The sequence below is a fragment of the Peromyscus eremicus genome, chromosome 3, assembly GCF_949786415.1.
Source record: "Peromyscus eremicus chromosome 3, PerEre_H2_v1, whole genome shotgun sequence".
Taxonomy (NCBI): domain Eukaryota; kingdom Metazoa; phylum Chordata; class Mammalia; order Rodentia; family Cricetidae; genus Peromyscus; species Peromyscus eremicus.
In genome coordinates this window covers 61,235,429-61,247,149 of record NC_081418.1, presented here as the reverse complement: position 1 = coordinate 61,247,149, position 11,721 = coordinate 61,235,429, and the positions used below count along the sequence as shown (strand labels likewise).

Genomic DNA, 11,721 nt, shown 5'->3' with positions numbered 1-11,721 from the left:
CCAAGCCTAGGCTGAATCTCCCTTGGGATTCTGGATGAGAACTTGGATCCTGTTCCCCTTCCAGGGACCCAGGACTATGTGCTGAATGAGTCTGTAGGCCAGGCAGGGACATATGACACAGAAATTTTATAGGCAGTGGAGAGATTCCTTAGGCCCCAATTTTTCTACATTTGTTTCTTCAACTAGAGACGGACGGATGCAACTTTACTTGTTAACATTTTATTATGCATTCCCTTCAAACTACAAAAGTGTACCTGCTGCTTGTTACAAGGTAAATCAACAGTTCACAGCAGGGAATCAAGAAATAAATCAAACATCATTTTCCATCCTCTCTGCTACAAGCCCCTCCCTCAAGGTAAATGTTAAAACTTCAGTAGCATCCTCCCCTGTGATTCTTTATGCTCGAAGATGATGTCACACACAGTCACACACAGAGAACCCTCAAAATGCAGACTTCTTCAAAATTCATGCTACTCAGAAGAGTGTCTTTCTTAGCCACATTTTGTCATCTAGTTTCCTAGCAGCCCTTATTGTTCTACAGACAGCCGAGCCTAGATGTGTCCCACTGCTCATGGGAGGACAGTCGATACACCAGTCTCTCTGTTTTGCCAGCTCTGTGAATAACACTTCAGTCAACACCTCCATTTACAGCCTTATGATGACATCACTTCAGGAGGCTAGATTGCCAAAGATGCTTCTGTCTGTCAATAAACAAGCGCATTTTTCACTGTAATAGTTTCTGTTGACCATCTTGCAAAGCCACTGATATTTGTTCCAACACAAGCACAATGCTCAGCTTTCCAAGAATCCTACTTTCATCAGCATCCTTCATTCACCCTTAAGACAGTAAATGCATCCGGATGTTAGAATCTCCTTTCAGAAACAAGTGATCTGGGTCACAGGCAGAAAGAGCCCTGGGTCCTTGTCTCTGACCAGATAAAGCTAGGCTGAAATCACACACTTCCTTCCAGGCTTGACTTTTAGCAGCCTGGTTTCAGGGCAACCTCCATCCTCACCTGGTCCCCCAATTGACCTTCACAAGACTTTCCTGGAGGTCAGACGTGGGTCCCTCTGCTTACCATGTTGACTCACTTGAAGCTACCCTGAGCAGAGACTAACTCTGTTATCTTGGCCATCTTAGGCGGATATGACAGATAACCACAAGCTTGGAAGCTGACAGTTCTGGAACCTGAAGGTCACCAGCACAGTCAGAATCTGGTGAGGCCTTTTTCTATGCACTAGACACTGAACATGTCCTTGGATCCTCCCTTGGTGGGAAGAGGCTAAGCAAGATCTTGGGCCTCTTCTCTCTCAGGAGGGATGGAACCTCCTGAGTTTATCATTTCCTGATAAAAGGAAAATCCTGAGGTGCCCTAACTTTAACTACAAAGTGCAGGATGTTGAGGACGTTGTGTAGCTTTTTTCTCATTGATGAGAGAGACATTTATTCTAGGGCAAAGGAGGAAGGTTCACCAGATCCAGGAAGCTAATAAAACACTAGGCTAGGAAGTTCACAAAGCTCGAAAATTGCAGGACTCTACAAGCGTCTACCCAAAGGTTATACAAGCAGCAAACAATTGCTGAGAAAAACAAGACTTTTGGATGGAGCTGTCTGCAAGTTGAGGGGAACTTGGTAACACAACTGTCAGAAGCCATCTTCAATGTTGGAGTGGCTTTTGCTGATGCAGCTGCCTTTGGGTCACCCACACTCCTGTAAGTGACCCCACACCCATGCTCCTGTAAATAACCCCAATAAACTCATTGGTTCACCAAAGTACACTTTGGTGGGATTCTCTTTGGTCTGTGATTGGTGCTCTGTCTTGGGTGAGTGAACGTTTGTCCCAGGTAACGCATAAAAGTCACCAACTAAAGGGTAAGAGAAGTCAGTCAGTTAGAAACTGTCTATGCAGATCAGACTGCACCCTGCTTTAAGTGACCCCACAGTGTATAAAACCATTGCTTTCAGGCTGTACCTTGCCCTGACTCTGTTTCCTCCATATTGTATATATATGTTAAGGCAAAAAGACTCCACATCTTATGTGTGAAAATGAACCCATGTCCAGCATCAACCATGTGGTACAGGTTGGGAAGTGGCTTACTCAAGCAAATGAAATATTACTACCTATGAACTTACTGAATTAAGTCAGGAACACATAGACATGTCAGAATCAGGTCTGTGAACTTATCAAAGTTGCCAAATCAACAAATGGTCAAGGCCCTCATTGAGGCTCACAAATGAGAAAAACAGCAGGAGGAGGCCAGCTCATGCCAGCTCTCTCCCACAAGTGCCTACTAGATAAATAAATACCCAACCAAAGTGTCAACAAGCACACAAGGAGAAATGACTAACCTGTGGACAACATAAAATCTGTCCATAGTACAGCATGTCTAAGGAATGGTAAATTCTGGGTGTTGGGGCTGAGGCAGGAGGACTGTGAGCACGAGGCAAGTCTAAGCTACATAGTTAGATACTACCTTGAAGAAGAAAAAAAAAACAATGAACAACAACAGCAAAATAAAGAAATAGAAGAATATAATGTCCTGTCCCCACTAAGACCCACACCCCTAGGGGGAGTAAAGAGAAAAACTGAGTCAATTTAAACATTTTAAGACTCTTTCTAATAATGTACATTGTAGAGAAGACCACTAAGAAATTCTAAAGCCTGATTTCAACTTGTATTTTCAGTCATGACTGCAGAGTAGATGACTCTCAGAACTCCATTCCTAGTGAGGTAAGCCAACCTGGCATGGAATTCACCATCACAGCAGTTTCAAGCGTTCACTTCAGAGCTGCATTGGTAAATATATTCACTAGCTGATAAATCCACTCATCCCTAGAACTCTTCCAACTCTGTACACTGAAACTCTCATTCTCAAGGCCCCAAGCCCTTGACAATAACTTCCATTTTATATTCACAAGAGTTTGATGAATTGGAACTTTCACATGAGCAAAAAATTCACAGTATTTGTTCTTCAATGATTATCTCCATTCACCACAAGGTCCTCCAGACAGTAGCACGAGATGATGTCTTTCTTTCTCTTTTTTTTTTTTAGGCTGTGTACTATATCCCTGTGTGCTCCACATTTGATGTCAATGAACATTTGGTTTGCTTCTATATCTTCTATATAGGGAATGAGGGTACACAGGAATATGGGAATATACATGCATTCCAAAGATTTCAAAGTCATCTTTAGGATCTTTAGAATACATACTCAGAAATGTGATTAGTGAGTCAGGTTCAGCAATTCTATGTTCAGTGTTTTTAAGAACCTCCAAGATGGTAGCACCATTTTATATTCCCACAAACAATGCCCAATATTCTGACTTCTTAGCAACCCATCAACACTGTCAACTTAATAATGGCTTGATTTCATTTACTGTTGATGGATAAAATACTCTGACAAAAGCAACTTAGGAGAGAAAGGGCTTATTTGTACCCACAATTCCAGAGTACACCCTATCAAAGTAGGAAGTCAAGATGGCAGGATCCAGAAACAGCTAGTCACACCCATAGTCCAGAAAACAGAGGGAATGTATACGTGCACGCTTAGTACTTCTCCTTTACTAAGCGTGTATAGTACACGCTTGCCTTCTCCTTTTTCTACAGCCCAGGATGTAAACCCAGGGAGTGGTGTAGTGAACAAACCTTCCATCCTAAATTAACACAATCAAGACAACCCCCACAGACATGCCCACAGGCCACGCTGATTCAGACAGTCATTCACTGAGGCCCTCTTCCCAGGTGACTCTAGCTTATATCAAGCTGACAGAAGCAACCTATCATTGATAACATCCATCCTGGCGTGGATAAGATGCCATCTCATTGTGCTTTAGTTTTGCATTGCTATTATTGGTCTTGATGACTGCCTCTTGGTACAGTTGTTTACCACTATACAAAGTTGTTTAGAGACGTGTCCATTCAGTTCTTTTGTCTAACTTATATTCAGACCATTTGCAGCTTTGGTGGTATTGTGTTATAGGAGTTCTCTCTATATATTTTAGCTATGAAGCTCTTATCAGATGCACAATTTGCATGTGCTCTCTCCTTCTCTTTACTCCCTTGTTTCCTTGAATGTCCAAATAGTTATAAATTGGCACCATCCCGTTTGCCTGTGCCTTTCTTATCACACCAAGAAAACATTTCTGAATACATGTTCTGAAGATTTTCCATGTTTTCTTCTAGCAGTCCTTCAGTACTGAGTTTGGGCTTACTTCAATTATGAATTGTGAATTGACTTTTGCATATGGTGTACACAACTTTTCATTTTTGTATGTGAACATCCACTTTTTCCAATATCATGTGTTGAAGGGACTGGACTATCATTTCTCCATTGTGTAGTACTGATATCCACACCAAACATTCTTTGGCCAGCTAGCCAAGGGTTTGGTTATGGACTCTTTAGTCTGTGCCACTGGTCTACATTTTCACCTTTATGACAGTGCCACACCACCTTGACCACTGCCACTTTGTAATGAGTTTTGGAGTTACCAGTTGTGAGGTTTTCAACTTCGCAATAGTTTTCAAGATTGCTGTGGGTATTCCACGTCCCTTTAAATTCCACATGAATCTTAGGTTAGTTTCTGCTTCTGAATAAAACAAATCATTTGGTTTTTATCAAAGTTTTAGAGTGGTTAGTCTTTCACATCTGTGAAAGGTCAGGTTTAGCCCTAAGTAGGTTAACCCTTTGCATTCTATATTAAAATAGTTGTTTTCTTAATTTCCTTTTCAGATTGGCCATTGTTATTATCTAGGAATGCAACTGATCTTGTTATATTTTATTTTTAATTATATGCTTATAGTACCTGTAAGTGGGTATATGCACCTGTGAGTGAAGGTGCCCATGGAGGCCAGAAGAGGGCAATGGATGCCCCAGAACCAGAGTTACAGGCAGTTCAGTTGTGAGCTGCCCAATGCACGTACCAGGAGCTGAACTCAGATGTTCTGCATGGGCAGGATGTGCTCCTAACCACTCAGCAATATTTTCAACCTACAACTAATTTTCTTATATGGTATCCTATGATTTTGTTGGGCACATAACTCACCTTCAATCAAATTTTGGTGAACTCTGTAAGAGCAGTCTGTAGAAAAAGGAGAGATATGCATGTTATGAGACAAGTCTTGGTGACTGTGGATGCTTGCTTGAGTCTTTTAGCATTGGCTCCAACTTTTCATTCCTCAAAAAATCCTTCCCTGGGTGTTAGCTCCTCTGTACCATTGGGTCTCATCTCTCATCTGTGCGTGGGTAAAGTACACAGAATATTGCCAATTATGTATTTAAAATTTGGTCCAAGCCAAGGTAAGTTGGCAGCAGGGGACAGGTGGGACCAAAATTATCTGAGTGGTGCATTCAAGGTATCTGAAGACATTTCTAGAAACTAGTTGCTGAGTGATGTAAGGTTGAATATTTCTCATCATTTCCCTATTTAAAAGAAAGATTATCAAGTGTAATATTTTTCAAATTAAAAATAATATTTGTAATCTGAATCTATACTTAAATTTTTCCTCTTTCTCCTCATTTGCATAAAATATTTGAAGTACTATTTACCAAATGAAAATGTCATTCTTGAGGGGATTTGTTGCTTTCTTTATGTTGTCTGTAGTATCTGAATGTTCTATTGAGGCTATGTATCAATTTTATAAATGCAATTAAGTTGTCACTTAAATAACAAGTTTGAACCATAATATTTGATGTCGCAATGGTTGAGACCTTGCTTAGTACTTATACAACAAGTAATTTCACCTAAATTCACCCAGATCGGGAGAATAACACCTCATATTTAATAGAGGGTCCTGTGGCATTTGCACAAAATCATTGCTTTGCTTGCCTAAAATTGAGGTCACTTTTGCATTCAATGTGTTGTACAATTTGAAAATTTGAACCATAGAAAGTGTGTTCAGCAAATGCTACTCTTTCTCAGACAAGGAAACAACTGTATCAAAGCAGTTCTGTGGCTTCCTTGATGTCCCACAGCCAATTAGTGACAGAACCAGAGCAGCAGTTAATTGACCCAACTTCTGAGTTATCCAAAACAGAAGACAGAAATATTGTTATTTGTCCTTACAACAAAGAAGAGTGGGAGGGGGAAGGCAGGAAAAAAGCACCTTAAACAGTAGGAACTAAGTAGGGTAAAGAAGAAAATTTTGTGAGGACATGGTAATTGTGTGTGTGTATGTGTCTCAACATTAACAGACCTAGGTGTGCAACAGAGATGTCTGTGGCACTGAAGAATGGAAAACAGTACAACCACAGTGGGGGAGCTTTGAGAACCTGCTTTGATGAAGCACAGAGCACCCAGATGGAACTCAATAAGGAGGCAGTGGCTGGAACACATTAGACCAATGGACAGAAGAAACACTCCATCCAGCAACAACAGAACGCACGTCCTTCTCAAGACTACCTGGTTCTCCAGGATGCAGCATATGTAAGGCCACAGAGCAAGTCCCAACTCTGAGAATACTATGAAGTCAAACCCAGCAACTCCAGGAATATTGAAGTCATGCCAAATATCATTCCAGTCCAAACAGGATAGATAACTCTAGAATCAACAGTAAACGGAAAATTGAGAAAAAATTCACAAATGTGTAGAAATCAAACATCCTGAATGATAGCCAAAGAGTAAACCAGAAGAGAACCCAGAAAAATCTCTAGGTGAGTGGAAGCAAAAACGCATGATACTCAAACATACACGATCTAGTAGAATAACAGTAAGAGGACATTCGAGGCTGATCGCCCATGTGATCTTAAATAAGCAGCCTACCTTTGAGGCTCAAGATGTCAACAGCAGCAGGAAACTTGATTCATCTTGCCAGGCTCCTCCTGGGGACCTCCACTCAGGTGTAGCCTGGATCCTGACATCCTGCACGGAAAAGAATTTCAGGATGAGTCAATAAAATGCAAGAATACAGCAACAGAGCACACCCAAAGAGTGGGTGTAGGCATCTCAAGAAAGAGAATCACATCTAAGTGCCTTAACAATGGCTACATGTGTGTATGGGGTACAGGCACATACATACACACATGTGTATTTGTATACATATAGTATATATGATTTGTGGCTTTTGAAATTATATTATTCAAAAGGTATAATTTATATCAAAATATTTGTGTTTGTTTATTTTTTATCTAAAGAATCCTTTCTTTTTCATAAAGAAAGTTGTAGCTTTATCCTACAGGCTTGGAAATAAAAGTGCTGACAAGACAGAAGCACAGGTCAAAAAGGGCAAAGGAATTCTTATTATACATCAGCCACAAGGAGGCTGAGACCTATCAACTGTCAACGTGGTTGATAATCTTGTTCTGGAGGTTCTTGAGGAAGAGTCCAGGTTGACAGATGAGAAAGGGGTGCTGGTGAGGTCGGATTCAAAGATTGTACATAATTCTGCCTTAGCGTGGCTGTCTAGCTATTTCAGCCTATCTGTTTAAACTGTCTCTCAGAATGATTCAGCACTTAACAGCACTTGCTGCTTCTTTCAAAGGACATGAGTTTGGCTCCTAGCACTCACATGGTGGCTCACAACTATCTGTAACTCCAGTCCCAGGGGATCCAGCATCCTCTGTAAGCACCAGGAATATATATGATACACAGAAAATATATGCAGGAATATACTTGTACATAAAACAGAATAAAAATAAACAAGTCTTAAATAAAACAGAAATGTCTCTAAGAAAGGGAATAATGCAATCTTGGCCATGGTTTTTGTTAATTGTCCTGAAGTTCTTAACTCTAGGCCAGTGAGAGACTTACGGCACATCTGATGGGATATTTGCCTGCCTCGAATTCTCTAGTTTTTCATTTCTTTTATGTTATGCCCCAAAGGAGCTGAACCAAGAAGAAAGAAAACTTCTCTCAGCATCAAGATGACTCCTTACGACTGACCAGTACTCCGACCCAGCTCAGGTGGTCTGTCCCTCTATGTCTTCAGGGTCTGGATTCATGTCTTTAAAAACAGCACGCTGACGGAATTATGGTGCTCATTCAAGGCACATGAGAAGGAGTGAGTGAGTGGTCTGCACCAAGTCCAACCTGCCCCGATGGCTCCTGTCTCAGCCTCTCTGCAGCCATGTCACCCTTCAAGGCAGCAGCCACCACACTGGAGTTGACAGGAACAGTCTGGAGGGTAGAGCTGTATGAGGAGAAGGTAGGAAGGGGACAGAAATGTTGGGATGGAAGAAGGAGGAAGAAGAAGGAGACCCCAGATGTTATTTCATGCACATGAATTATAGCTTTTCATGTGGGAGTAAACATTTTGACAGCCCAGGGGTGGATACCCATTTAAGCAACATGTTTTACATTTGGTTTGGTTTTTTATTCCTTTCTTTTTAATGGTAGGTTTAGTAAATGGTGATCTGCATGCTCTCAAGAAGGCTAATTGATTTTACAGGTTTTTCAAAGCAGCACATTCAGATGCAAATGAAAACGGTTGCAGCTGCAGAGCTCGCTGGACAAGTAGCTCCAAGGATTTAAGCATTGATGTACGCTGTGCCAGTGTTTGTCTGGGACCTCTCGACTCTTGGCCAGCCACCAGGTCAGAAGGATTTTCCTGCCTTGGAACCAACGGAAGTCCTCTCCTCTCAGAAATGAGCAAGGGATTTGGTCACTCAGTCACTCATCCCCCAGGCCCCAACACTGTCCTCTCTGCTCGTCTCAGTGTACCTACTCTGGTTTCAGCAAAAATACAAATAAACGAAAAGCAAAGGAGGATACTCTCAGGCTCTCTTGGGTGCTCTTAGGACCACAGTGAGGCTTTGAGTGACAGAATAAGGGAGATGCTAGGCAACTCTCCTGAGAATACGGGTGCTCTGGTCATTAGCAAACACAATAGGTCCTGGACCTCCAGGGCCTATGGTCTACCAGTGTAGGTAGTTAAAAGATAACACCATGAACAGAGTCATGCATGATAATATCAAAGCAAGATGTTATTAATAATCTGAAAGGCTGGAGAGAAGGATCCATGGTTAAGAACTCCTGTTGCTCTTGCTGAGGACCAGGGTTCAGTTCCCAGCACCCACATCAGATGGCTCACAACTGCTTGTAATTCCAGTTCCAGAGGATCCAATGCCCATGAACATGGTATACATAAGAAAGAAAGAAAGAAAGAAAGAAAGAAAGAAAGAAAGAAAGAAAGAAAGAAAGAAAGAAAAGAAAGAGAGAAAGAAAGGAAAGGAAAGAGAGGGAGGAAAGAGCAGAGAAGGCAAAGGGGAATACTAGACACAGTAGGAACAATGGAGACCTCTGGTCCTCAAAGAATTCTATACCTTGAATACTAGAGTTCCTGGTATTTATTACCACAGATTCTGATGAACAGAGAGGAAAAGTACCTTACTCAGAGAGCCACAATCTTTAAAGAGTAGCATCTTTTTAAAAGGCTGTCTCTGTCCCATTAGTACTCTTTGTAGGGATTAGTCATTCCATAGTTGCTGGTGGCCATGTCAGAGGAGCAGCAGGTGGCACCTGAACTTCAGGGGTTTGGCCCACCAGAATGCAAGGCATTGATTGGTAAATCTCAGATAGGCAAGGCCTGAGGGCTTTGGCTCCAGAATGTCTCTTGCTACTGCTGTGCCTTTACATGTTTGCCACGGCCATTTTTCTCTAGTATCTGGCACGGTGTGAATGGGTGGGGTGGGGATCCCCACTGCCTTTAATGTAGTGTGATTATCTCATGGAAATAGCCCATTCTACTGGGCATTTTTACCTGTAAATTATTATGAAGATGATTTCATTTTAAGCTGTACTGTTTAACTGAAGTAATGATTTTATAGAATAATAGTACTAGTTTAAATAGAACTTTGATGTTTAAGGATTTCTAACAAATATAGTAAGGGATTATGATAAAAGTTAGTTTAGTGGGAAAATTAATATAGATAAAGGAAGGATATAGTGCTGCCCCCACCTCAATAAAGCAGGGGCTGCAGAGGATAGAAAATAGGAACAAGGGAGTGTCACACAGCCAGGACTTAAGAGTTTCTCTTGAGGAGCCGTATAGACTACAGTTTAGGTTAATGACTAAGGAACATAATCAAGTCCCAGGAGTCAACTCAAGTTCTTTTTGATATTGGGAAATGTGTTCATTGGTTTTGGTGCATCACAGCTAAAACAAATCTTTAAATAATTGACTTCATGTAACTAGAAAACAAAGAATTGGATGGTTAGTTAAGATAATTGGACTGGACTCTAAAATACAAAAGGTGAAACTAGTAACCTGTTTTTCTGGCAATTATAAAAACTACTGCCTATGTAAACGGTTATGGCTAAAAGGCTCCTGATTTATGAGAAGTCTCAAAGATAAATGTTTAAGTATATGTGGGTTCTTGGGGATAATTTGCTTTTCACCTGTAATATGTAAAATATTTAATTGTGTAAGGGAATGGGAAACATGTTATTTTTACTTCTATTCATTGTAGTCATTCACTTAAAAAATAGAATGTAACCATATTATAATTTTTATATTGCTTGAAAAATAAAACAAGCTGAAGGAAGTCGTCAGGAAGTAGTGTAGAAGGAAGTCATCAGGAAGTAGTGTAGAGGGAAGTCATCAGGAAGTAGTGTAGAAGTCATCAGGAAGTAGTGTAGAGGGAAGTCATCAGGAAGTAGTGTAGAAGGAAGTCATCAGGAAGTAGTGTAGAAGGAAGTCGTCAGGAAGTAGTGTAGAGGGAAGTCATCAGGAAGTAGTGTAGAAGGAAGTCGTCAGGAAGTAGTGTAGAAGGAAGTCATCAGGAAGTAGTGTAGAGGGAAGTCATCAGGAAGTAGTGTAGAAGGAAGTCATCAGGAAGTAGTGTAGAGGGAAGTCATCAGGAAGTAGTGTAGAAGGAAGTCGTCAGGAAAGAGAAAGAAGGGAAACATCAGGGTAAAAGAACAGAACAGAAAAAGAACAGAGTAGAACAAGCAACAGGAAGAATAATAAAAGAAGAAACTTTTTTCCCTCAGAAAAGAAGTCTGTGTGTTTTTCTCACCAACTCTGCATCTCGTTCCCAGTCTTTCTGGCCTTCAGAGCTGGACCCTCTGAATACAGTGGAGTCATAGCCTTCTGTTCAGAAGCTCAGCCGTGGCTTCAGAAGTCACTGTGCTTCTCTCCCTGGCATCCCTCGTACCTTCCCCTTATCATCATCTTACTCTGTGCACTGACACTCCCAAGGCCTTGCATTCCTCCCGGGACGCCACCGGATAGAGGTTAACTCAGAACTAACAGCAGTGTGTGTCTGACCAGCACTCACAATGGGTGCTTGCAAAGTCCCTTTTATATGAGGCACAGATGTTCACTTAAAATGAAGAATATAAAAGTACACATATCTGTTTACACTGGTCCCTTATGTGGTCACTTCAAACAAACTGGACGACAACCTGTTACCAAGCTCTACACAGAAAAAAACTGACATAGGAATATTGGAAAGCAAGAACTTTGCAGGGCATTTGTTTTAGACCCAAGAGAAGCTGCCTCCTCTGAGAATCTTGGATCTGTTCATCGTCATCATCTGACATATGCAAAAAAAAAAAGAAAAAAGAAAATAGAAATATGACGTCTCTACAAGCACATGGAGGCACTTCCCGTGTTCCTGTCTTGGCAGAAGTGAAGATATTTTTAAAGAGAGACAGTTAGGCACTAAGATTACTGAAATGATTTATCCTACCAGTTAGAATCTTAGGTTGGGGGAGAGAAAAGCTGAAGCCTAGTGGATCTGGAGAAGGAGCTGGCCTTACAGGAGGAGATTTCACACAATTCT

At 41.1% G+C, this 11,721-nt stretch overlaps 1 long non-coding RNA gene across 1 annotated transcript; it reads right to left on the bottom strand.

Moving 5' to 3' along the window:
• Positions 1–5,042: 5,042 nt before the first annotated feature.
• Positions 5,043–6,868, bottom strand: LOC131905834 (uncharacterized). Its single transcript, XR_009378049.1, has 3 exons — positions 6,761–6,868; positions 6,401–6,538; positions 5,043–5,080 (listed from the first exon to the last, which is right to left on the bottom strand). It is a non-coding gene; the product is annotated as an uncharacterized LOC131905834 (long non-coding RNA).
• Positions 6,869–11,721: the final 4,853 nt, after the last annotated feature.